The sequence below is a fragment of the Cupressus sempervirens genome, chromosome 8 (genome assembly GCF_028749045.1).
Source record: "Cupressus sempervirens isolate cs-2001-9-10 chromosome 8, ASM2874904v1, whole genome shotgun sequence".
NCBI classification, from domain to species: Eukaryota; Viridiplantae; Streptophyta; class Pinopsida; order Cupressales; family Cupressaceae; genus Cupressus; species Cupressus sempervirens.
This window is the reverse complement of record NC_143125.1, coordinates 175,903,061-175,927,012: the sequence shown is the minus strand read 5'-3', so window position 1 is coordinate 175,927,012 and position 23,952 is coordinate 175,903,061.

The window sequence follows — 23,952 nt, the reverse complement described above, 5'->3', positions numbered from 1 at the left end:
TTTTTGTGCACCTAAGGATGCCCAAAACTATGGCCCAAAAATGTAAAACTTATTCCATGAAAGATATCTCAAATTGGTTATCTACGATGGAATAAATGTTGACAAAAATTTCAACAAGTACTCACTTAGTTGTGAAGTAAAATCCTTTAATCAAGGTAGAACCTAGCAGTTATTTTAGCCTTTAACAAGACAAACCCCTGACGACATAGATCATCAAAAGTGATTAAACATTGTATCCTTAACAGACACACTTTATTTTTGGAGTAGTGAAGATTTTATGGGTGTCATCCCACCGTAATTTTACCTTCACCTTGGAGTGTTTGTGCATTACTAAATCTATGTGCTAATGTTTTATGTGTTTATGAGTTTCATTCATGCAGTTAGAAGTTAGATTTGATATCATGTTGATGTGAATGATTACATTGATATGAGATAAATGTTCATATGAAGGTTTATGGGAAGTTATCAAATATGTTTCATGTTTGAAGTGTAAGGATTTTTATAGATCCTAATTCACTCCCCCTCCCCTCCGCCTCAATATCTTACTTTCCCTATTAGATTTCAACCATATATGTGATTAATTGTGATTTTCTATTTTCTATTTTCTATCATGAAGGTTTTACTTTTTATATTATTCAATTTCCAATTAGGCATGGATTGATTTATAAAGAAACTAACCACAATATTTAAATCGCCCTCAATTTATATTTGATTAAGGTTAATCTTAGAGCACATCCAAAGGCCTTCAATCAAAGCTCTTATTTCTGCTTCATTATTATTAGCCTTACCTATTGCTTTTGTGAAACTTGCTTGAAGCTCTCCAAGATAGTTTCTAATACAACATCTGGAATCTCGACTATCCTAGGACTACCTCTCAAGGCTCCAAAGTTGAGTTTGACCTAATTTTTTGCAGGAGGTCCAAACACATTGAGCTTTTTTCTCCTTACTATCCTTATCTCCCTTACCATGAAAAGGTGGGAGTTTTAGAGAAGGCCATCAACTTATCATCTTTTCATCCTAAGAGGACATCAACATTTTGTCCCATTAAGACTCAAGATTCTATTATTCCAAGTTTCAATAATGGATGTCTCTATTATAGTAGAAAGTGAGGCATGAGGCATGTTCAAGTTCTTAAAGAATATTTTATTCCTCTCCTTCCATATTTCCTAAATAATTTTGAAAGAAGATATTATCCATAAACCATGATATATACAATCTGAATTTGCCTTAGGCAAGGATTGTAAGAGGGATAGAATAAAGTTTGGTGGAGCCCATTTATTGTTCATTTTACAAAACTAGTTCCATATGGTGATGACATAAGAGAAATTTAGTAGAATATATTCAACATCCTCCTCAATAATTTCACATAAAATATATCTAGATGGCCCTTAAAAACCAATTCTTCTAATTATGTCTATTGTGAAATTTCTTTTCTGAATAGTTAATGAAGAAAAAGCTCTAGGTTTAGGCAACCCTAAGGGAGACCAACAAAGAGATTGAGGTAATGTCACCTAAGGGTGATGTCTAAGATTATAAATGTACTTAAAGCCATCTTTGGAGATATATTCACCATTATTTGACCCATCCTAAATTAACATATCTTCATGACCAGTAAAAGTGATATATCTTTCCATAAGAATTCTTTGTAGCCATTTAGCTACCTTATATGGAATATTATAGATGAAAATGATTTCCACTTCCATCCTTCTAGTGAGATATCATCTTTTTCCACATAGCTTAATAAGTATGGGCCCAAACTATTTTGTAGAATCCTTCTCGAGGATTGTAGATTTGCAAAATTAATAATTATTTGATACCCACCCCAGTAGTCATTCTAAAACTAGACTTGGTCTCCTTTACCAGTTTTCTAGGTTACTTTATTAAGAATGATAAATATGTAGTGAAGCATAAAATTCCACATGTTCAACTCATTTGGAGGAATTTTAGTTCTAAAAATGTTGAGTGGATCATTTAGACTAAGATATTTTTTATAGATGACTCTAGCCCATTTTAGATTGGAAAAATGAACCATTCTCTAGGCGAGCTTCGCCCCTCGGGTCATGGCTTGATCCTTTAGGTTTTTGATGCCAAAGCCTCCTTCCATTCTAGGTTGACAAACCTTATCCCAGGCCAAGAAGGATTTTCTTTCTTTCTCTCAAAACCTTGCCAAAGGAAATCTTTTAGTATTTTATTGAAGTTATCCCTTTTTTGGGCGAGAAGATCTAGAACTAATAATTGAAAGATCGATATAATAGATAGAATACCTTTGAGCATGGTGATTCTTCTAGTTCAAGAGAGCCAATTTCCTTTCTAATATTGGGTCTTATATTTGATTTTTCCAATGAGAATGTCCTAGCTAGAGGAAGGAAGTACTTTTATCCTATTCTAAGTAGATGCCTAAGTATTTGCAAGGAACATATTCCTTTTTTATATTAAGAATTTTACTAATCTTAGTTTCCAAAGCTTCCTTGTTATTGAAGAACAAAATTTTAGACATAGTTTTATTTCAAAACCTAATACTAGCGTCTAATTCTGAAGTACTTTGAAAGCTTTGGCTTCCTTAATGTTAGCTTCCCCATATGACACTGTGTTGTCAAAAAATTGCTAGTGATTTATGTTCTCTTCCTTGTTGGACAATTGTATACCCTTAAGGGAGTGATTGGATTTGAAACTGCCAAAATCTATCTATAGGGCTTTTGACATGAGGATGAAAAGGAAGGGGAAATTGGGTCCCCCTATCTTATTCCCTAGAAGGAGAGAAAAAGATCTCAAAGCTTCCATTAACCAAAACGTAAAACTTAGGAGTTGAAATGCACTCAAAGATCAGGTTTATTTATTGCTTGGAGAATCCAAAAGCTTTGAAATATTTGCATAGGACTCTTTAGTCCATCTTATCATAAGCTTTCCTTATATCCAATTTGATTAGCATACTTAGGATCTATTATACTGAAGAGAGTGTGTGGCTTCTTGAGATATGACTATGCCATCATAAATGGATCTTCCATGGACAAAGCTAGTTTGTTTCTCACTAATAAGGAAAGGAAGAATCTTTATCATTTGATTAGCCAATGTTTTGGATGCTAATTTGTATTATGCATTGCATAATGCAATTGGTCTAAAATTGTTAAAAATTTCCACAAAGTCCTACTTGGGGATGCAAGCTAGCTTCTCAGAGTAGCCCTCCTGAGTTTATGAATCCTTCTAGGGCCTCAATGACTTCATTTCCCATAAAAAACCAACACTTTTGAAAGAATCATGCCAGGAAGCTCTGGCCCTAAGGATTTGTCAGGGTCCATTTGAAAGAAGGTTGTTGTGACCTCTTTTATGGATATTTAATTAAGTAAATTTTTGTTTTGATCATCCATAATTAATTTAGGGATATTGCCAAGAAATTAATTTTGAAATGCTAAAGATGATCCTTCAAGATTGTTCAACATTCCTTCATAAAAGGATATTGCCTCCAAGGCAATATCATTAGGCTTGTCCAACATAATGTTTTCCTTATCTTTTATCTTCGATATTTATTACAAGCTCTTTTTAATTTAGTGCTATTATGGAAAAATTTAGTGTTTCTATCACCCTCTTTTAGCCAAGTTTCATGGGATTTCTATTTCTAGAAGATCCCTTCTTTAGCTAAAATCTTCTCCAATCTCAATCTTAGGTCTTTTTCTTTGAGATATAAAAGTTCATCCATTCCTCATCGCATGACTTCTAAATTAACCTTGGCTAAATCTGATTCAATTTTGGCCTTGGTAGAGAACATATTTCCAAATTTAGTTGTATTCCATTGAATAATGTTTTACTTGATAATTTTAAGCTTTTGGACAACCTTGTACATTTTTTATCCAGAAATCTATGAGCTAACCCACCACTCCTCAAGTAATTTAAGTAAGGATTTACCCTTAAACCACATTGATTCAAATTTAAGTGGGTTCCTGACTAGAGTGCAACTTAGTTCTAGATTTAAGAACTGGGTAATGATTTGATCCAGGGAAAGTGGGAGTTTTAGAAGCCAAATGAGAGATATCATTGGGAATATTTCTTGATATTAAAAACCTATTTAATTTTTTTGCTATTTAGTTGAAGTCATACCTCCTATTGTTCCAAGTAAAAGAATTATCCTTGAATTTTATCTCTAATAAGGCATTTTGGGTTATCCAATTATTAAAATCTATTGATACATATGATAGATTTACTACACCACCTCTCTTCTCATTGGGCAAGGTTATTGCATTATAGTCCCCTTTCAATATACAGAGGGCATGTAAGGATTGTATATAATAACCAATTTTAAACCATAGATTTATTTTACCCACTGTGGTAATGGGCACATAGATGTTAATTAAATTATACTAGAGATTAGATTTTAGAAACTTGATTTGGGCAAATATCCAATTTCTCTCACTCCTCAATGAAGTGATGTTGACCATATGATGGTTGAAGATGATTGCTAGAGCTCTAGAGGCCCATGTAGTTGGGCTTCTAAAGATATTTATGAAGTGTAGACTTTTATGAAAAACCTTCAACTCTTCCCGATTCATTTTAGTTTCCTAGATTATCATTATATCAGGTTTATACTAACTTAGAAAACACTTTAGCAAGCACTATTTCTTAGGGGAGTTGTGGTCCCTGACATTCCATGTTAGGATCATAATTTCTCCTTTGGGAAGGAAATTCCCCTTCACTATATGAAACATATTGGTTAATTTAGTTTGTCTTTCAACCTTTGCATCTTGAGTTCTCATTTCAGGAATTTTCTACCCCTTTTTAGGGATTCTCAAGTGCTAAGTTTGGAGATGATAGATGTTCATGGGATTGTTCCAGTCCTCTTAGATTTTATGATTCTTCCATACTTATTAGATTATTTTTGAGATCTTGGTGAGAATATCCTTCACCTTCAAGCTTAAGGAGTTCCTCAATTAATTTCTTTGTCAATAGTGAGACCATCATTTACAGGTTCTATAGTAAATGTGTTGATAAGATCTGCCATGACTTTCTCACATAAAGTCTTTTTGTCTACCTCACTTAACCCATTATTGGAGGATCTATTCTTGTTTTGAGATAAAGAAACCCTTACCCTATAAGGTGAACGAGTGGCCATTGCAGAAAAGGTCTCCTCAATATTTTGAATCTAAGGATGGGAAAGGATGACCAAAGGCTCTCTATCCAATCCTCCCTTGCTCCCTTGAGTCTAATCCAAGATAACGGCCAAACTATTTACTACTAAAGATGGCTATATGTCAACATGAACCATGGAGGAAGGGGTTGAGGGATCCACTACCACAAATGCCCAATCCTCAACAATTTCCCCTTCTTCTATAATGGGATCAAGAGGTAAATATTGAACACCCTCTATAGGAAGGGATGTTTTATTATAAATCATTTTCTAAGCCACTAAAATATCCTAATGAATTTCCCATTTGACAAAGAATGTCACTTTGTCATAATTCTACTAGGACATCTCTAAGAAGAATCTATTTAAGAACTTTAACATTGTTGAAAGAGTATGGATTAAAATTAGGTTCTCATCTTATAAATTTTAAATGGAAACCTTTTAGAAAGATTAGATCTCCATGTAGTTATTTCTTTCTTAAATCTAAATAAGAACAACCTATGAGAAAAACATCATTTTTAAGAGAAGATAATATTACCTAGTCATTGCAGGAGGATATAAACCAATCATGAACTAGGGTTCTAGATGGAACCTCACCACTCCATTTCACAAAAAGTCTATTTGTATAATAATAATTCCATAACACATCGATATATATATATATATATATATATATATATATATATATATATATATATATATATATATATATATGAGGGTTTGAGGTTGGTAAGAGAGATCTGAGAAACCCTAGAGGGCTTGGTTGAATCCCTCCTATTGTCACTAGAGCTTGACCAAATGTCATGGGATTTTTTTCCTTGCTAAGGTTTCTTTGAAAGGTTCTAGCCAAGGGGGAAATCTTATTACTCATGCCTAATGAAACAACATTAGCCCCTAAAGCCTTGCATGAAGAGCTAAAAGGCAAAACCCATATCCAATCATTCTTAGGCTTGGCATTCAATTTCAAAAATTCAACCTTCTAAGCAGATCCCCCTTAGTTATTCTTCTTTTAGAAAATTCACCCATTGGAGCAATTTTTGAAATATTAGAGAAAGTATTTGGACTAGTTTTCCTCTTCATTGAAGCCAGACAATCCTTCATCAATGCAACAAAAGCATTATGAGTTGGAATTGGATCATGAAGTTTGGTATAAAAACTACTAGAATGGGAAAATGAAGATAGACCACCCAGAGTAGTCAAAGGAGTAGTGGCTATACCAATAGGCATATGCCAAAAATGTAGGCAAAAAGTAGAGCAATCCATACTATTCAAATTCATAATAATTTTTTAAGTAATGATAGATTCAAATCTTAATTATAAACATATTTTAATTGTGACTCACATGAGTTCAAATATATTTATTAACTTTCTAAAATCATATTAAAATAAATTATTAAAAACATTAAAAGTCTTATTTAAACCTTTATAAACTTCAATAAAATAAAATATCATTTAGGGTATTTCATTATAGTTACTTTCATATCTTAATTATTTCCTTATGATGTAAAAATCCAAATAATTAATGAAGGATAAAAATAGACTTATGAGGTTGGTTGGGATTGAGGTGGAATAAAGGGATTAGTAGTAATTGGATGAGAATGGGTTATATTGGATTGAAGATTGATTTATAACAACTCAAATCTTGGATTTAATTAACCTCAAGTTTTGGATAATTTGGTTATAATGAATGAAGTATAGGGATGGTTTGAGAAGTCTAATATAATATAGTTAATGTAGGAATTTTTAATGGAGTTTATATTATGACTTGGATTATAAGATTAACCATAGATGGGGAATTCATTAAGATCTAGATGAAGTTAAGGATGAGGTTAATATGTAGGCAAAGTTATAGATAATCTCATATATGGAAAATGTTGAAGAAGGTTAGTATTAAGAATTAACTGAAGGTTATGTTAGGGACGAGGGTTAGAATGAGAGTTCAATTAAGTTTAAATTTAATATTAACCCTCAATATAATATTATTGTACTAGGATAAAGCTTGTGGTTAGTGTTGCAGTTGAATTATAATTTGGGTTAATATCATGGTTAATGGGGGTTTTATCAGGATTATAATGTAGTTTAAGTTCAAAGCTATTAGATTTCCACAATCCATATGAATATTGAAAAGTCTCTAGATTTTATTATGTCAATAGTTTTGTAATCAACAACATTTTGGATCACACTAAGTGATTCATAATCCAAATTAAAGAGAACACAAGAAATAGAAAATATTACTAAATAAACACACCTTACTATCAACATAACCATTGCACCTATTTTGAGTAAGGCATTAGCATAATTTATTGTAATATTTTTAAATATATTTTAAGAACTAATTATATATTTTTATTATTCTATTTTTTATGTCAAAGGAATTCCCTTATATGAGATTGAGAAGCTCATATAAACCATCGATGGTCCATAGTCCATGGAAGGAAGTAGACGACCATTACACAATTGTCAACCATAGATTTTTTTTTAAATTCCTGACAATGTTTTGTCCTATGTCATGAACAATTTCTTGACTCTACCAACAAGTTGATATGTCTTCTAGATACACGTCCTTATCATTTTCACCATTGAATATATCATAAATTATAAGTGCATCTATTTTTGAACCCTAGCTGTATAAGAATTCCATACCCTATAAAATGCCCAATTTAGTGCTCCAAAAAGAGATGGATTTCTAGTGCCCGAAATAAATATTTCTTAGCTCTTATGAGAGGGTTTGGAGACTCAAACTAGGCTTTGAAAATTATTGCTTGTTCATTGGGCTCCTGAGTTTATTGTTCTTTCTCAATTCTCTCTCATCTACAAGAAGCTTTCATCTTTCATAGTGTGGGTGGAATTCTACCTCTGAGAGTATCTTTCATGGATTTCCTATGATCATTGGCCTCTTCTTTGAGGAAAGAAAGTAGATAAGTGAGATATATTTAGGTAGGCATCACTTTGAGGAAAGAAAGCAATACATTTGTAAGCAGAGTCTTCCTAGTAAATTGGAAACTAGGGCAATGCAAAATATATCATATTCATCTATGAAAAATTCCATGCCTACAATTAGGATTTCTTGGAAATGATAGGACTAAGTTTGAGCATTGTCTAGTGTAGACAACACCTTTGACTCTTACTTTTAAATATTTCCCTTAACGAGCAATGGATTTGACAAGGAATGGGGTACTTCAAAGGGTTCAGATAGTTCAGCTCTACCTATATCTTATTATCCCAAGTTATTCATCTTGATTTAAGCTTGATTTTAGAAATGCATTATTTCTTAAGAATATTTTTCATATACTGAAATTTATCATAGAAATGGGGATGTTCATTGGAAATTTATTTACTCTTTACATCTCAAAGATATTTCCAAGAATTGTACAGCCTTGGTGAAAACCAACCTATGGGGCTCAAACTTTATATTAGATGACTATAAAGTGGAAAGAGTGGTGAGGGAAAAGATGGAAGGAGATGAGGGAAGAAAGGAGAGGGAGAAATTGAAAGAATTGAAGAACAAGGCCAAGATTACACTCGTGTAAGGGGGGGTACAAATAAGGCCACAACTAATGTGATTAGAGATTTATCATGAAAACAAAGCATCACTCAATAATTTTTTGCTTGAATAGGTCTTATTTGACAAAGGCTACTATTTCATTTTATTTTTCTTTTCTTTTGGTGCTTTCAATACTATGAATTGTTTTGCTTTTGCATAGCTTACTTTTCCTCATCTTCTCTACTCTATTAAACTTGGAAGCAAGGTTTGGGAATTTTATTTGGTTAAACTTTGTCTTATTATAGTTCTAGTAGATGTTTTGTATAAATAGATATGTTTTAGTTTATCCTGAGCCCTACAATCATTATGTTTTAGAGCACTACCTATGCTTTAAAATGGCTTGTATATGAATTGACATAAATTTTGTTTAGACTATGTAGAATAAATTGGCCAATGTTCTGACTTGATAATAAATACATAATTAGAGAGCTTCAACTTGGTATGTAAAATAATTTAATTTTTGAAACATGAGGAGAAGCAAAAATCCTTACATGCTTTATATAATTTCAACCTTATCAAAATAAATTACTTTTTTGGTTATTCAGGACTATCAGGAATGAGATTGCTATTGCTTTTTATTATTTAGTATTAATATTCAAATGACTTTGTGGAATTTAAATTTTGTCTTGAATGAGTAATGAGAGGGTTTTTAAGGGAGTAAACATCAGAGATTGAACATACTAGAAAACAAAAATATGAGCTATCTACAAATTAGCTAAAAAATAGACAATGGAACCTAAAACTAAATACAACAATCTCAGTACTAAGAAGTCTAAATAAGTCTATGGACACCAAAATATCAATGGTAATACTATCAATTTGATTGACAATAGGAGAAAATTAGATATAGAAAATTTATAAAAAAATAAAATTTCTTGAGAGATGGGGAGATACTAAGAGGGAGAGACAGATCAATGTAGAGAGGAAAAATGAAGATATATATATATATATATATATATATATATATATATATATATATATATATATATATATATATATATATATATATATATATATATATATATATATATATATATATATATATATATATATATATATATATATATATATATAGGGATGGAGGGAGGGAGGGAGGGAGGAGAGAGAGAGAGAGAGAGAGAGAGAGAGAGAGAGAGAGAGAGAGAGAGAGAGAGAGAGAGAGAGAGAGAGAGCGCACAAACATAAATAAGTAGATATATACAAATAGATATGAAGATGGGGAGAGAAAGAAAAAAAAAGGGGGAGATAGAGGGAGGGAGAAAGAGATAGATTTGAATGGGAAGTAGAGAGATAAAGATATATGACCATCTTAATGGGGGAGATATATAGCCCAATGCAAAGATAAAAAGGTAGAGATAGAGAGAGAGGGAAACATGAAGATATAAACATTTAAAGGTATAGGAAGGGTATAATTTTGTGTGTGTGTGTGTGTGTGTGTGTGTGTGTGTGTGTGTGTGTGTGTGAGAGAGAGAGAGAGAGGAATATAAAGTTTGAGAATGAGAGAAAAATTATTGATAGATTGAGAGGTAAAGGTAGAAATAGATTGATAATCATTTTGTTTTCTTTATATTCAGTGATGAAATTCCTTCCATTATGACAAATAACAATTGTATTTATAATATGGTATTCTTCAATAGAATAGAAAATATGAAATATATAATAAAAAGAGATAGAGCGATATAGAGAGATGTAGCGAGAGCTACATAGAGTGAGAGAGCTAGACATAGGTAAATACATATAGAGAGGTAGATAGAGTTATAGAAATAGCTAGTGAGAGAGAGTTATTCACAAAGACTAGTGTTATTTTGTCATGCCCAAAATATAAGGGCAAAACACACACAACAATTTTTTTTTTTTAAGTTAATAATTAAAAGTCACTAAGTTGATATGTTTGCTTCATAGCAAAAGTATAGGCTCACTACATTTACTCTAGAGTTTATAATCATGAGGATGAATCAATCGTCAAATTTATACTCTCGTTATTAAATTGATATTGACAATAGTTACATTATTACTTAAACTTTACAACGATATATTAAAATTTATTTGAATAACAATTTGCATGAATACAGGTTTAATTAACTTGGAATATCTAAATTTTTTTAAAACTTATTGTAAATAACTAATCTACCTTAAAACTAAACTACATCCAATTTCTACTAACTTAAAAATTAAAAAAATCTAATTAAAAACATATGAAGATTAACTATTCAAAACATTATTGAGAAAAATGTTAATGAACGATATATGTAGTATTAATTATAAGATTGATTGGGTGGAGTATAAGTCTAATTGTTCATAGCATAGAAATCAAGAACTACTTTCTACTATATCATGTAATAATTGTCTAACTACAACAAACTCGGTTCTAAAACTAGAAGTAATTGAATTAATGATCTATTGAGAATGATAAGAACGATAATAAGAAAATATAGCTAAAAATTGAGTTAAATAAAAATCTCAACTAAAATTTACTAAGATAATTTATAATTGCAACATATCACTTAACTTTCTTTACCAATGAACACTTAGAGTTACGCGAATTAATCTTTTACCAACCATTAAATTTTAAATCTAAATTTATTAGATACAACATTTCTAAGGAAAAATAACAATATAAATTTAAAGTAACTATGATTAGGTAACAAAATAAAACAAGCTTCCATATACTACCAATCAAACATTAAAACTAATAGAATTATTTACATCATTAAATAACTTATATTACAACATGGAAATAACTTCTAACTAAACCTAACATTAAACATTCCTAAATCAAACTACACTATTTTTTATTTTTTATCACTAAACTAACTAACAATTACACAATCAAATACTAATTTAATACTAAAACAAGGTCTAAAAGTCATTAATTACTAAACTCTAAAACAATCTTAATCTAAGCTAATTTAAATCAAAACTAGAAGAAAATGACTAAACTAATTTAATAACTTAAACTTAAAACTATCCTAACACCACCACTAACTTACACTATCTACATGCTAATTTAACAAAATAATCTACTAACTAAACATGGAACACTAACTAAGCAACTAACATACTAACTATACTACTCAACATAGCATTCTAACCCCATCCCACTAACCTAAGACCCACCCTCCACTAACTTAATACCTATGTAGGCCTGTCAACTCCCAAAGGGAGTGCACGGCCCAAGTCTACGCATTGCAGACTATCCCTTGCCCTTGCGTGAGGGAGATCCCATGCAATGAGATGAGCGCTTGGAGAGAAGGGGTATAGAAGTTAGATTATATGTTTGAAACATTAAATGGAAATTCCCCCCCCCCCCCCCACCTCATTCCCAACTAACCCACACTCAATGCCCACCTAGGCCAAGTGGGCCTGTACTATCCAAAGGACAGAGCGTTGCAGGGTCTGCGCATTGCAAACCTGTCCCTTCCCTTGCCTTACGTGAGTGGGGGTCAAACAAATCCAACACATGGGAGAAGAGATGGGGGAGTAAATTTAATAAGGTAAGTTTAAAGTTTAAAGGACTATATTTATAACATCTTCCCTTGCTCCCCCAAATCGATATGACCACTGTACCTTGCTGCAGGATGATGGGAAATTGCCACGCCTAGCATTCAAATGGGAAGGTAATAAAAAGGTATGAGATGGGTGGGGAGGAAACTTTTTGAAAACCTTTCCAAGTTTAAATTTCATTCCTCCTCCACTGACATGTCATAGAAGCACGAGATCCAAGGTGGCTTTAGGTATGATTTGAATTTCTTGTCAATCTTAAATTTTGGCTTGCCAACTTTGCTTCAAGCCCATGTGCTAACTCAGACTCCCTGGTGGTGCGAATTGTATATGTTTGTTTGTCAAGGGTAAGCTTTTAATGCATAAAGTTTTGTTGTTGAGGGATACAATAAGATGTACATTTAAATGTCTTAATTTTAAATTTATTTAACTTATATTTCTCTTAAAGGATTTAACAATGATTCTGTGTGAAGTTCAAAGGGGAATAATTCAGAGAATATTCTCTGTGACTAGGGGGAATTAAAATTTCCTCCATACATTTTCCAAATAGGGTTTTTAGACCTGGAGATGCACATTTTTATTTGAAAGCCAATTTTGACCAAGTGTTGGCATGTTTTCTTTGACATATACATATTTATATAATGAGTGATTTTTAACCTAATGAAACATTGATTCCCCCTTTTTTAAGGATGCTAAAACATGGATGTGAGAAAGGTAATAATTTCTTTTCTCTCCTATAATTTATGTTTTATAAATCATCACATAGCAAGGTATATGTTCCTATATATTTAGAATTCAAGGTGGAGCCAAAATTCTTAATCAAATTTGATTTTGTCAACTATGAAACTTAACAAGGACAGAGATAACTTTGTGATCACAATGTAGGATTTTGATTTCCTCTTACTACTTAAACATCAAATTTGAAACTTCAACCTATCAATTTGGTTTTTTTATTAACATAATTGAAACTTGAAAATTCGTAGTTCAAAGTCATTATCTATCAATCTATTTTCTCACAACATATGCAAAACTTGAAATCACATGAGAGCAATACAAGGAAAATTTCATAATCTTTTTCTTTCTCTATTATTCATCTTGGTTCAAGGCTCAATCGGGAAAGAACCAGCAAGAAAACTCGATGTCTTTGTCAATACATCAAAATTCAAATACATTTTTACATAATATTACAATTCAAATGAAATCTCTTCAAAAATCCTTCACAAGTACTCTCTTCCAATACCTTCAAAACTTCAAGGAGATACAAGGAGAAGACAAGAGCTGACCCGAGGTGAACATCACAACATCAAGAGAAATTTTAAGCATACACCCCAACCCAGTTTTACACAATAGGTCCAAACATAGAACCTGACTATGGGGGAGGTGGATTTTCCCAATGGGAGATGTCAATCACCATGCCATAACATAGCCCTTTCGGGGCTAAAACTTCAAGAACTTCTGTTCTTCTACAAGGCCCTTTCGAGGCTAATACCACAAGGATTTTCATTCCTTTCCATATTCAAGAATTCACAATATCAAACAAGGCATGTGATGATGAGTAGGGGCCCATACACCCTACCCTCTTTCCCTCCTCTCACCATGAGAGGAGACTCTACACCATTGAGTTCCAACTAAGGCTTTACCTCCGTACATGGCCACTTCCCCCCTATCCAAAGTGAGCAATGCCAAAACAATCCCCATGAAATCCCCTAAAAAAAAAATCATCAAGACAAGCACAAGAATGCATCAAGAACAAACAAAAATCCCTCCAAATCCATCCCAACACACAAGCAAGCAAAAACAAGAACAACACAATACTTTATGCAAGATTCAAGCATGAACAACATGAAGTACAAAACCAAATGAGTGAAGAAATCCTACATTCATAAAGAGTTATGGTAAAAATGTAAGTTGAGAAGAGCTTTTCCCTTTTCTTCCTTCAATCTTCCACTTTCTCTAAAATTAGAGATTGGGTAACAACCCCAAAACTATTCCAAAATCCTCTAAGTATGATCCTTAACTCAACTAGACTTCAAGCAAACTCAAGATGGAGTTTGAGTCACCAACACAAGTAGAAGACAATTAATTTTTGCAATCAACCAAAAGTAGGGTTTTTGAGTGACCCTAAAAGTCAACCAAGGAGGCTAAAGGGGTGGAAAGTACTCCCCACCCATACCCTTACCCCTAGGGCACTTAGATTTAATGTTTTAAGCCTTAAAGACTTAATATGAACCAACCAAATGCTAGGAAAATTTTAAGACCAATTACAACCTTCAAAGAAGACAATGCAAAGATAGCACAAATTAACAAGGGGTTTTAGTTTGGTCTTTCCATTAGGTTTCTCGGCTACATATCCTACACACTCATTGCACACATCCGTAGGTTCAAGAAATCACATGCATTAGGAAATTTACATATCAAAAAAATCATATAAATTAAACATCCATTTTTCTACAATTCAATTATTTATCTTATTCTATTCATTAAATTGGAAAATTTGAAGTGTTAGTTTTGCATTCATTCACTTCATCATCATACATGTTTATAAAGCGTTAAATGACAAAATCAAATATCTGAAAGTAAAGCATCACACATCATAAATAGCATAATAATATTCAGTGCATCAATAATGTTCTGACATATCGAGTCATGAGTATCAAAATAATAATGTATCATTGGTGCTAGGATGGGTCGAGGCGAGGCCTCACATATTTTCTTCTCTCTACCCATCTCTTATTTATATATGTTTTCCTAATTGATCTTCAATATGTTTTTGGCACACCTATTGCACACCTATTATTGTTGTGGAGCCTGATTAGTCTCCAAGTGGGAGATTGTTGTGATGTGGAGCCTAATCAGACTTAGAGGTTTAGTTAGCACAGTTTTTCTCCCCATATTATTTATATAGGGCTTTAGGAGTAGCGCCCACAAGATAGGGTCAAGGGGCAGTGCCCCTATAGGGTCCTAGACTAGTGCCTAGGTGCACTCCCTATCATAGTACAAGGCGGGGTCAAGGGGCAACACCCCCATAGAGGTTTTGGGGGATAGTGCCCCCAAAGTTAAAAGTGACATTATATTGTAAAAGGCATCGGTTACTATTTTTCCCATTGGAAAACTTATTCTAGCCCTAATTTTGTAAGCAGCAAAAGCTTATATAAAAAGGCTTAGGGTTAGGGATTTCATAATGTGATGGTGATATTGTAGCTTCTTGTAGTTGTATTGAGCTATAAGGGGTTGTGGATTGTAACATTGGATAATAATAATATTGGACTTGTTGTTGGTGGACGTAGCCTAGGGATTGGGTGAACCACGTTAAATCTTGGTGTCTTGTGTTCTCTTTTATGCAATCTATTACTTTTTGGTATTGGTTATATTTGCATGTAACTATTATTTTTGTCAAAGGTTTAATCCTAACAACACCAAGGTGTGATTGCTAGTTTTAATAAAGTTGATAGGATGTTCACTCTAGGCATCTATAATTTGTCTTATGTCATTAAACATCATATAAATTAAACATCCATTTTTTCTACAATTCAATTGTTTATCTTATTTTATTCATTAAATTCAAAAATTTGAAGTGTTAGTTTTGCATTCATTCACTTCATCATCATACATGTTTATAAAGCGTTAAATGACAAAATCAAATATCTAAAAGTAAAGCATCACACATCATAAATAGCATAATAATATTCAGTGCATCAATAATGTTCTGACATATCGAGTCATGAGTATCAAAATAATAATGTATCATTGGTGCTAGGATGGGTCGAGGTGAGGCCTCACATATTTTCTTCTCTCTACCCATCTCCTATTTATATATGTTTTCCTAATTGATCTTCAATATGTTTTTGGCACACCTATTGCACACCTATTATTGTTGTGGAGCCTGATTAGTCTCCAAGTGGGAGATTGTTGTGATGTGGAGCCTAATTAGACTTAGAGGTTTAGTTAGCACAATTTTTCTCCCCATATTATTTCTATAGGGATTTAGGGGTAGTGCCCACAAGATAGGGTCAAGGGACAGTGCCCCTATAGGGTCCTAGACTAGTGCCTAGGTGCACTCCCTATCATAGTACAAGGCGGGGTCAAGGGGCAACACCCCCATAGAGGTTTTGGGGGATAGTGCCCCCAAAGTTAAAAGTGACATTATATTGTAAAAGGCATCGGTTACTATTTTTCCCATTGGACGACTTATTCTAGCCCTAATTTTGTAAGCAGCAAAAGCTTATATAAAAAGGCTTAGGGTTAGGGATTTCATAATGTGATGGTGATATTGTAGCTTCTTGTAGTTGTATTGAGCTATAAGGGGTTGTGGATTGTAACATTGGATAATAATAATATTGGACTTGTTGTTGGTGGACGTAGCCTAGGGATTGGGTGAACCATGTTAAATCTTGGTGTCTTGTGTTCTCTTTTATGCAATCTATTACTTTTTGGTATTGGTTATATTTGCATGTAACTGTTATTTTTGTCAAAGGTTTAATCCTAACAACACCAAGGTGTGATTGCTAGTTTTAATAAAGTTGATAGGATGTTCACTCTAGGCATCGATAATTTGTCTTATGTCATTAAAAATGTATGTTGGCTAGATTTTCCTTGCCACATAGTTTCTTTCTAGACACTCCCACAATACTCACCATGAAGTTGCTTATCTTCTCACAGACTTGCTAGCCGAATCACAATAGTCATGATGGATTGAGAGGCCATGTATTGCCAATATACCTATGAAAGAGCCTCATGCTAGGCCAAAGAGTTGTATGCCAGACTATTTTGGGATGAGTAGGTAGAGCACAAACCTACAAAGAATTATTCAATGTTTTTATTGTGTGTGGACAACATGTAGAGATTGAATGGAATAAAAGGATAATTATCATATGCACTAGCTCCAGTGCGTAGGCCCAATTTTAGGGCTCATAATATGTGTGGCAATGCTATCTAAAGATATGCTTACTTTGGTGCTTTATCATTTATTTTTCCAATATGTTCTTACAAGTATGGGTTGATTGATCCTCATAATTCATATATTTTAATGATACCCTCGCCCACTATTAGTTATTCCTCAAAATTTAACATTAAGCTTCAATTTTCATGATATTCTATCATGGGTTTTATTTTGTGATTTTAAATTGAAGACATGGCAAATGATGTACTAGTTGATTGGCAAGTATGCCTTTCATTAGAGATCTAGTGGCAATGGCAATTGAGGTCTAAGAAAGCGTATTTGGTGAGAATGATTGATTAGTTTTATTTTTAACAAGAGGTTGGAGTCTATATGATAGAAATTAAAATAAAGAGCTTTTACAAAGGCATGGTAGCCTAAATTGGGGAAAAGGAATATGATCATGTTTTATCTCATGAGGATAAATTAGAAGAAAATAAAGTAATTGTAATGATAGAAAAAGATTTATTGACGAAAAGATTTATGTGTTGACTATTTTTTTTGAAATAATATACTAGTTACAATTTACAAAAAAGGGTCAGGGGATACAAGATCACCTTGTGACAATTCACATGGCCAAAGCCAGAATCAACAACTATTCATCAAAAAAACATTAAGCAACCTTTCAGGCTGCCAAAGCAGTGCTAGTTTAGGGGGGTGGTTCATCAAGATTATGGGTACCCTAGTCATCCCTAGGATTGGAAAGAGAGCTAGAATAGTCTAGCCATCAGGAGCATCATTAGGGGCCTAGTCACCATCCTTTGTATCAACTTGTAGGAGTGAAATAGCCAGCTCCAAGCAAGAAGGCCATTTTCCATCAACTACATGAGGAGCACCAAGAGGGGGAGCCAACAAACTTGGGGACAAATGGGAGCCACGGCACAGCGGAGAAGCAAAGTGATGACACCAACCACCATCACCACCCCTAGTAGAGTGGTGGTAGGAAGCCTGCAAATGTGGCAAGCAGATGAGTCACACCCCCAGTGGTAGCCCTTGGGTGGAGCGTGATCTACCAAGACATTAGGAGGCACTTTGTCAACCGTACAATGAGCATTACCCCAATGATTGAGTAGTTCCTGTAGGTGGGCCACCTCTAGAGCCACCTTATTGGCTTAGATTTGAATTTGCATCATTACATTGTTACAAATGTATGCTTTAGTGTACATAGAAACATTTGTGTCAAGAAAACTGTGAGTGAAAAGAACAACATTTCTATCTTTCCATAAAGTAAACAAAATCTCCATCCTGAAAGTATGCCAGATCTAGGTAAAGTGCCTAGGGAACCTGAAGGAGTCACTCAATGGAACCATATGCTAGGAAAAAGGTACAGGCTTAAATGGCTTAAAGAAATCATGAATCTAGTGCCAATAGTTTTGAGCATGTCTATAAAACAAAAAAATATGCAAAAAAGACTCTAGCTGCCCACAAAATGGACACTGAGGATCTAGAACCCCAATATTTTTAACAAATATGCTTGGTTATATAATATATCTCAATGTGAAGACACCTTGGCACTACTAAGTTTCATAATTCATATCAAAGATGGAATGCAAAAACAAATTTGAAAGAAATAATGAATATTTAGCAATCGGCTTAACCCTTGGACCTCTGAGGTACAAGTACTTGTATAATACACATGTATCTATCTATATACCTGTTTTGTATATAGATAAATTCAAAACAATGTCTCATCCCTCACATCACTCTCTACACCTCCCCTCCCACATGCCCAGATATTTTTTTGAGGAACAAGCCTACGAAACTAAAACCAATCGTAGACGGGACTGACAACTTAGCTAACAACCATAGTGTTAGGCGTTAATACAAATACAAAAGAAAAACCACTAGGTACACTTTTGTTAATTTTGATGTTACTCTCTGTGGTTTTTTTTGGGTTCAGAAGGGACATATTGATTATTTTTGTTCGAAGTGCTAGAAAAATCTTGAGGGATTTTTCTATCAAAACTTTTATGATTGACAATTTTTTACGTATAAAAAGCCAGGAAATTAAGGGTTGTAGTTGAGGAAGCCCACATGATTTTTGATTGATATTGACTATTTGTAGAAACATTTTACATAAATATGGTTTATGTTTTGGGGATTTGAAAGGTGAATGTGATTTTTTGTTTTAAAAATAGTAAAAGTAGCTTGTAAATGTTATGTTGCTGAGTATAAGCACAATATAGTGATACTTTGAAATGTTTCTTGATACTTTCATAAAATATTCTATTTGGAAGATTTATCAAGGCAAGATGGTTCGGCATGGTATAGTACTCTTTTCTTTAACTTTCCCTTTCATGCTTATTCGTGTTTGCTTAATTGGTTAAAGGGTTGTTTTTTTTGTGCTTTGAACCAAATGTTATCTATAGGCTACAGTTGAATGTTTAATGTTATTTAACTATAGAAAGGATTTGTGATGTAATATAAACTATACATAAGTAAATCAACTTTATTCAAAAAATATATATTCTCATTTACAGGTGACAAGTACCGTGCTAGTAAGAAGCAAAAAAATCTTGAGAAAAGGTTGTTTCTTAATTTCTTTTAGATTTTTCATAAATAGACCAGCCATTTTGAATGTAAATTTTCCCTTCACAACTATACTATAGGTATGGACCAAGAAATCATTGTTAACCTCATAATGGTTTTTGACACTTGAGTGCCAACACACTTAATCACATTCCACATTGGAGCCGAGTACACCATGCATGCCAAGCCACAACAAATGCCTAGTGATCTTCATGTGCCGAGTAGTTTTTAGATACCGAGTGAAGATCAGATACCGAGTGAAGTGTAAATGTTGAGCAACATAAGGTGCCAAGTGTTAACAAGTGCCGAGTAACATAAGGTGCCGAGTGATATAGTTTTGCTTAGGTGTCGAGCTATCCAAGAAACAGCATGTGCCGAGTATCAACAATACTTCAGGAGCTAATTAACTCAGTATATCAGCATAAGAGTTTGTAATTGCAAAAATTATGATGTAAACCATTTTTACAGCTGACATAAGGTAAATCTCGAAGGATTTAATGATGAGATCGAATCTTTTATTTTTACTATTCAATCTTCATGCAGCCAATAAGAAAAATGATGAAGGCATGCAACCAATAGAAGAAATGCAAATAATGAGCGGAAAATGGAGATTGAACATGGGTCGTAGATCCATTCCTAACCCTAAATCCTCAAATGTCTTTATAAGGAAGACAAATTTTCATTGTAAATATATGAGAGGACATACAAGGGTGCACAAGGAAATCTATTTTCAAAAGCGAGGGTTATCAGATCACAAAGGATCAAGATCAGAGAAAGCGAAAAAGGTGCCTGCATTTAGCAATCAAGGATTGTAATCTATCAGGCTCATTATACCTAATACTTTCTAGCAGTTGTATTAGAATGAAAATCCTATGGTAATAGGTTAGCTTAACAGCTATTTCATCAGCTCCTTTATTTAGGTGATTAAATCCTTTAATAGGGTGACACTTCATGTTAAGTGTTTGCAAATCCTCTAACCAGGTCACTATTAATACAGTGTTAAGCCTTTAACAGGGCAGACCATCAGAAGTGGTTGAACAATATTGCTGCAGTAATTTTTTGTGGGTATCATCCCCACCCCAGTTTTACCTTCTTATTCCTGGAGGGTTTCTGGGTTATCAAATTCCAATGTTATGAGTTGTTGATGCATGTGTTTAGTTTCATGTTTATTTGATGTATTTACATGCATGCAATTTACTTTTAGTTAAAAGTTTTATTGGCTAAAGTATGATACTTATGATTCACCCCCCCTCTCATAAGTACTCTTTCCATATTTGTATATTCCAACAATTGGTATCAAAGCAAATCCAGGTTCTCACAAGGAAAAGCCTAACAGCTTGGAGGAAAAGATCTAAAGATGAAAGCTTTCAAACTTGGAAAGATCATTGAAAATCAAGTGATAGATGTGCAACTTGCTCTACATAGCTTGGAGGAATTTAGAAACAAGTTGAAAAACTCATTAAAAAAAAGGAAGGATCTAGCCATAGCTGAAAATGATATACACTACAAGGAGATTGATACCACCAACATATTTTTCAACGGAGATACAAAAGAGTTTGATGCAACAATAGTAGAACTGATGGAGAAAAACAAAGTTCAAGCAGATGAGATAAGATCTCTCAAGATGGAACATGAGTCACAGGCCATAATGATATGTGAAATCACTGAACACAAGAAAAGAGCAGTTGAAGATAAAGTAATGATGGAAAATGACAAAAGAAATCTTGCAAACAGATTTGAAGAAAAATGTTCTGAATTGACAAGGATCTCAAACATGCAGATGGATACACTTGCCCAAATGATGAACCTTCATCATGAACTCAATGTAAAAGATATTGAGATCTCTACTTTGAAGATGCAGAATGAACAAATGCAGAATGAATTGAACAGAGAAAAAGAGGTAGCAGAAAATCTCAACAAATCAAGTGAAGCCATCAAGTATTTTGAACAGTTTTCGAAATCCCCAAACTCTACCCATGATACATCAGGACTAGGATACAATAGCACTGAAGTTGGGGAATCATCAATGCATGCTGAACAAAGAAGTGACAAAGGTAAGAATTCAAAACCCACTTGTCATCACTATAATAAGAAGGGGCATACAACTAATGTGTGTAGGAGTAGAAGATTCATTCAATCAAACACACCCAAAAATAAAAGTTTCTGTCACAAGTGCAACATGCAAGGACATGTGACACAAAATTGCAGATCCAATGTCACGAGGACTCAAAGATTTGATGGACATTGTTATAATTGCAAAAAGTATGGACATAGGGCATTTGAATGCAGATCAAAACCTATGTGGACATCAAATCAACCAGCAAAAATAGAAGGGAATGAAAGTCATTATCATTGGGATTACAACACCAGGTACAGTTGTCATTATTTCCAAGAATATGGACATATACCACAGAACTGCATAAGAACAAATTTCAAAGGGAACTACAAAAGATGGTTTAATCAAACTACATGTTTCAGTTGTTTGAAAATTGGTCATATCAATAGAAACTATCCTACAAGATCAAAGGCACCCAAAACTGAAGAAAACAAGGGAGAAGGAAAAATTGATGTCGAAAAGATAAGAAGGCAAATGAATTAGACTTGGAAAAAGAAAGATGAGTGGAACACATCAAGTGTAGGGATCACTTCACCTAATGGGTCAAGTGATCACACTTCATCAAACTAAGCATGAGAAGTACACAGGATTGATGTACAAAGCTATATCACACATCAGTCCCAAGATAAAGAAGCTAAGCAAAGTATAAACCTACATGAAACAAGATGTCAAGACAAAAACTTTTTGCTGAGCTGTCTTTGGATACCGAGTTTAACTCCAACAGATGTCGAGCTCCCAACAGTGACCAAGCTGATAACTGATGCCGAGTTGGATAACTCCAATGGAAGTCGAGTAAAGTGGAAATATAGTGGAAGCCGAGTTAGGTTAAAATTTCTTCAGAAGTCGAGTTGGCAGTTGAGCATTTAATGTGATGGAAATAGGGTATATTATCATGATTTCAATCAGTTTTACTCATCGCGATCAAGAAGCAAAGAAGAAGAAAGAGAGTTGAGCGACTTCATAGCAAGAATCCAATGTATCAAGCAGATTGCAACCACATTCAACACGTCTTTCATCAATTTTGAGGTATTTTCATTTGTGCCGAGTTACGTAGTTTCGTATCCTTTGGTTGTAAAAACCCTAGTTTGCATAAATGGCATCAAGTTCGAAGAAAATCGAGGAAAAAGAGTCTTTTGAAGTGCAGTTAGTTTCAAATGAGGTTAAGCAACCTGATTTCCGTCCTATTCCCGAAGTTGCCTACAAAAATGACCCAGCCGGAGCTCTCTCCCAAATTCCCCCAAAAGCTGTAATGGTCCAAGACATAAGAAAATGTTACAACTGTAAGATAGGTGCTCTAGGAGACATGGAAATAAGACAAGCCTATGAGAAACTGTGCGTAGATGGAGTCTTGAAAGATGAATTCAAAATCATTGAAAGAAAGGGTTTGACCCGAGTTTTAAGCTTTCCCATCGTATTCAAAATAGAATGGGTTAGACTTGTACTAAGTAGAATTCATGGTGAAAATTTGTGGTTAGAAGATATTCCCATCAAATTGACCAAAGAAATCATACATAGAGTAATAGGGTACCCAACCCTAGATCAGTACAAAACCCTGAGAAGTGAATCAAAGGAGGTTATTGAAAAGAACACTAGTGCCTAGTGGAACAAAAGAGGAATGACAATTCACACCATACAGGATCCTCTAGTTGAGTTTTCTGTTAGAGTCATCGCCAATAAATTATACCAATCCAATAGACTCAACAGTGTACCATGTATTGTAGTAGATGTAGAATACAAATTGGTGAAAAAGAATCATACTTATGATCTTGCAGAACTACAACTACAACATATCAATGAAAACCTAGCTGCCATAAGAAGAACAAAGGGCACTCAATGCAAATTTGGAGCAATCCTAATTTGCATATTCTTTTATGTTCAGAATGAGTTTCCTTCTTTTGGCAAAGTGGCATGGAGAAATGATAGAACCATCATTGCCCAGATTAATGAATACATAGAACAAATGGAAGAAAATTTTGATACCTTGATGACAAGCTATTTTGAGGATTTCAAGAAATCCATGAAGCAAAGATCAAGGATACCAGCTTCCTTAGTAGAAAAACATACTAATGATATATGTTTCTTAGTTGACATTGATTTTACCTATATTCAAGCAGTAATACCAAGGGTAAGATGGCTCAGGCCATTTGGATATGAAATTAATATTGATGAGGCATCTGCAGCAATAACTGCATTATTGGCAGAAGAAACAGATA